The sequence below is a fragment of the Rhagoletis pomonella genome, unplaced genomic scaffold (assembly GCF_013731165.1).
Source record: "Rhagoletis pomonella isolate Grant_MI unplaced genomic scaffold, Rhpom_1.0 Rhpom_scaffold_00003, whole genome shotgun sequence".
NCBI classification, from domain to species: Eukaryota; Metazoa; Arthropoda; class Insecta; order Diptera; family Tephritidae; genus Rhagoletis; species Rhagoletis pomonella.
This window is the reverse complement of record NW_023458557.1, coordinates 50,024,619-50,030,015: the sequence shown is the minus strand read 5'-3', so window position 1 is coordinate 50,030,015 and position 5,397 is coordinate 50,024,619.

Sequence of the window (5,397 nt, the reverse complement as noted above, 5' to 3'; positions counted from 1 at the left end):
GGCTATTTTACAACCAAATACATAATTACAAATATTTTAACAGGAAACAGCTCAATTTTTGCTTTTATATTAAAATAATAATGATGTTGCAGCCACGAAGTTTTCGTGCAAATGAAAATGTAGCTGTCAAACTACCAAATTGCCGGCAATAGATGGCAAGATATAAGCTCTGATATATATTGCTCTCGAAGAGCAATGAGCGGTCTCCATTGGCAAATTATATTCTGACATATGTATTAAGATATAAACTTTATCCTGTGGAGACGGGCAGTAAAATATGCAATGCAAAAATTTCCACAATTCTTCATAGCTGAATTGCTGAATATTTTAACTGCGTTACCGACGTACCCAGAATGGCGGTGACAAGAACTGGTAACATTTCTAGGTAATAAAAGTTTCCAGTTACAAAATCTTCTGTAACGTGCAGAATAGACGTGTAAGAATCACCGCGGCGAATATCTTAGCTGTTCATGCAAGACCACTTTGTATGAATTCGATCTGCTACTGCTAAAGTAATTATTACACAACAGTGCTTCTATTAATACTATACTTGTATTGATGCCAGTTTTAACTAAATAGAAAACATTAAATACAGAAGACACCACAAGAATCAAAATGAAATAAGGAAATTCTATGAAAATTAATTTGAAAATGTTTATGAAACTCAAATTTTTGATAGATCTATCTATACATGAGTAGTCCACTTGCAAAGTGCGCTATGTAAAATTTTTTCGATTTTTAGTTTTTGGTGGATTACGTACCAGTATTTAAAGAAGTTTCATGTCCACTAACAACACAGTGCAAAATCTTTTTATATTCAGAAAAAAATAGCATCAAATGTTAACTCTTCTTCCAAAAGTCGCTATCACACTTATTTACAATATTTCAAAAGTATACGTCTTCTGATGAACTTAGAAAACTGCTTCAAGTCGTATAGACTGTTAATATTATCTTATGTCATGTTATGTTATGTTACAATTTTATAAGGCTCTTATTTATCCAAATTTTCAGGTAATAATAAAAAAGATTCAATTTAAATGTTACTTGTTGTCGTAGTCGTTTTTTTTCAAATTTATGGCGTTCTATTATAAAATCACATAAGTGGACTACTCACATAGTATAAAGGAAAGTCGAGATTCTTTGTACGCGGTAATCTCAAAAACTACTTAACGGATTTTGACGAGATTTTCTCTAACATATTCTTTATCGATAAGAGCAGTGACCTTTTTAATTTAGAATTTTAATAGGGTTGCCACCTGTCTAAAAAACTATAAGATCCACCCCGTTCGTTGGACTACAAAAAATGAGGGGCCAAATGAAAGCGATTGGTCTCTAGAAAATCACTAATGCCTTTTTTTTTGAAAAGGATTGCCACCTGTGAAGAAAATTACTATATTCAATCCTAATAAGCGTAGGCGTCAGTTCTGCACCGTCACTGTCAAAATGAAAAGACTTAGGGCCGTTTTCACCATCTCTGGTTAACACTAATCCCCAGTTAAACATCGTTACCGACGGTACTTACTACATTCACTTCACATTGGGTCGGTAACGTCGGTAACAATGTTTAACTGGGGATTAGTGTTAACCAGAGATGGTGAAAACAGCCCTTAGCCTCTAGATGTATAGTAATGTATTATTTTTCTGAGTAGGGTTGCCACCTGTTTAAAAACTATAAGATCTTCACCGTTCGTTGGATAAAAACGGTGAACGGATTTAGACAAGATTTTTTATGTATATAATAAACGAAGTACATGATGACATATGATTTATTTCTCCAAATACGTAAATCTACATATATATGCATACATTCAGCGCGTGGCGAAACTTCGCGCATCCGTGGCCGGCTAGTAGTTATTAAAGAGCAAATTCTCCAAATTTCCCACAACATATCGTTCCCCAAACATTACCCACAAAAATTATAATTTTCCCCAAATTCGGGAATTACCCACAAAACGGCAACGCTGACGACACGCCATAATAATAATAATAATAATATCCCAACGGTTTTTACCCTCCATTCCCGCCCATCCGCACGAGGGGCGCAGTCCGTATGACGTACGGAACCAGTATTTTCAATTTTTGCGCCGAGTCACGATAGGCAGGAGTTTCTTAAGTGTCGAGATCTAAAACTGTTCAGCTACAGAACTAAATTCATCAGCCGATTTTATGTCTTTATTTTAATGATTCATTTATTGAGAGAGGACAGTATCGATTTCTTAATGCTGAAAAGCGGATCTGATATATCAAACGTGCTGGAATGAGAGTTAAAATCCTGGCATAAGCAAGGGAGTGGGTCGTGCAATTAAAAATTAGTTTTACAAGCTTTCAGAAATAGGGCGAAAAAGTGTCTTGATACCCGGGAGGGAACATTAAGGCTAACTTCGCCAAGAAGAAGCGGACTTGAAATTGAGCCTGTTAGTAATTTAACTATAAAAATTGTACCAAGCATTTGCCTGCGGCTGGAAAGTGTAGGAAGATTAATAAGTTTTAATCGGCTCGTATAAGGTGGAAGGTTATATTGAGAATCCCAACGGAAATTTCTTAAAGCAAAAAGTAGGAATTGTTTTTGAATTGACTCTATCTTGTCTGAGTAAATTTGATACCTTGGATTCCAAACCACCGAACCGTATTCCAGAATTGGCCTAACTAATGTTGTAAACAGGGTTTTAGTGATATAAGGGTCACAAAATTTTTTTGACCATCGTTTCACAAATGCAAGTACACCTTCAGCCTTGTTGACTGTCACATTAATATGAAGATTAAAATTAAGCTTAGGATAGGAGGCTGTGATACCAAGGTCCACCAAATTGTATACCTGTTCCAGGTTATGGTTACCTATTGTATAAGAAGTGGGATGAACAGCTCTTCGCGAGAAGCTCATTACTTTACATTTCTTAAAAATTAGAGGCATAAGATTTACTTGACACCAGTAAGCCATGCTGTCTAAGTCTGATTGTAGCAAAGACCTTTCTTTAATTGAAACGTACGATTTATAAAGCTTTACATCATCTGCATACATTAAAATTTTGGAAAATTGTATATCTGTAGAAATATCGTTTATAAAAAGCAAGAACAGAACCGGGCCTAGGTGGCTACCTTGAGGGACTCCTGAAGTAACATCAATGGCGTCAGAGATAGTATTTTTAAACATTACCCTTTGTGTAGGGATGCAAACGATGCATCGATGTTTCTGAAACATCGATAACATCGGCCAAAAAACCGATGTTTACCATCGATATTTGAAAAATACTCAACATCGTAAAATTGGCGATATATCGATGTCAATTTTAACGATGTTTTAAACATTGACTTTAGTTTCGGTTCAAAATTGCCATTGCGTTCACATCTTTATGTTATATTCTTTGGGCTCTGTCACTGGCCGTCTCCATAGGATAAAATTTATTGCTGCCCAGCTGTCATTTTGGTAGCTAGATATAATTTATATCAGTGGCAATATTAGTGTGGGCTTTTTATGTCTTGATATGAGCATTTGTATGATAGCTTCGAAAACGTATTTTTGCCGGATTTAGTCGCTTAAAAAAATTAGAAAATATGCTATTTTACATCCAAATACATAATTACAAATATTTTAACAGGAAACAGCTCAATTTTTGGTTTTATATTAAAATAATAATGATGTTGCAGCCACGAAGTTTTCGTGCAAATGAAAATGTAGCTGTCAAACTACCAAATTGCCGGCAATAGATGGCAAGATATAAGCTCTGATATATATTGCTCTCGAAGAGCAATGAGCGGTCTCCATTGGCAAATTATATTCTGACATATGTATCAAGATATAAACTTTATCTTGTGGAGACGGGCAGTAACACGGTCAGTATTTATTGACGTGATCCAAGTATCGTGATATTTATTGACGGTGTAGTATGAAGTATTGATGGATCGTGATCCATCGCAATATTTCTAAAAATTTTTAAATCTGGATAGCGGATCGCAATACCGTCAATAAATATTGAACGTGTAGCACTTTCAAAACGCGTTCCATACATTTCTTCAGTACATCTTTTACTCTCATAATGTAAACATCGGCTCTGCCTTCACTCTCGGGGCTTAAAATCTTTCAAAACATCTTGAACAAATCTTAAAATAATTGTGGAATTCATTATCTGTAAATTATACGTACAAAATAAAAATATTTTCTTGCAAATACTGACGCGATAAATATTGAACATGTAGCATTCGTGCACGATCCATCAATCCATCAATATGGATCGCGATCCAAATATCGTGATAATTACTGACCGTGGGACAGAGCCCTTTGGGTAAGTGTATTATGGGTGATGGCAGCCCTGCACTTAATAAAAGCAATTGGCAATGTTGAACATAGGCGATTTCCATGACGATCACTGTATTTCAAAATTTGCAGGTTTTACAGGTAAAGCGGTTTTCGCCATTAATAAACCTTATGGAAGAAGGCGTACGTTAACCGCTTCCTGTAAAAACCTGCAAATCATGAAGTACCTGCAACATACTTATTAGAAAGAGAAACATCGGAATATATCGATGTATCGATAGTTTTAGGGCGATTTTTTTCGGCATCGATGTTAGTGTTTACGATACATCGAAATATCGATGTGGTGGAAGTTCAAGAAGATCAAGTTTGTAGATGAGCAACGAGTGACACACTTTGTCAAATGCTTTACTGAAGTCAGTATATATAACATCAACAGTTTTGCTTTCACTAAATGCTTTTGAGATGTAGGATGTTAATTCGAGTAAATTTGTAGAAGTTGATTTGCCCTTGCAAAATCCATGTTGACTATATGAAATGCTAGAAGAGATAAAATGCGTCAACTGATTTGTTATAATTGCTTCAAATAATTTAGGAATTGCAGAAAGCTTAGCTTTTCCCCCTGTAGTTCTCCACTGAAGATCTGCTACCGCTTTTATGTAAAGGGGTTATGAACGATTCCTTCCATATAGTTGGAAAAAACGCCCTCTTTAAGAGATAAATTAAATATCGCTGTTAACGGCTCATAGAGATAATTAGAACAATTTATAAGAATACAAGTAGGGATCTGGTCAGGACCATAACTGAAGGACTGCTTTAAAGATTTCAGATAAACTACTACATCATCGGGAGATATTACTGGGATATTTATTGAGTTCATTGGACATAGTTTAAAAGGATAGTCAATGTTAGCATGTGAGTTAATGGAATAATTGGATTTAAAAAACTGAGCGAACATGTTAGAAATTGTTTGATTATCACTAGAGAAGGTATTTTGATACTTCATGGCGGAAGGAAACCCACGTACATTTCGCTTGGAGTTTACGAAGTCATAAAATGATTTGGGGTTATATATTATACGCCGTTTGATTTTACACTAGTAAGCTTTATAACACTTTTTGTTTAATTCAAAAAACTTATGACGCAAA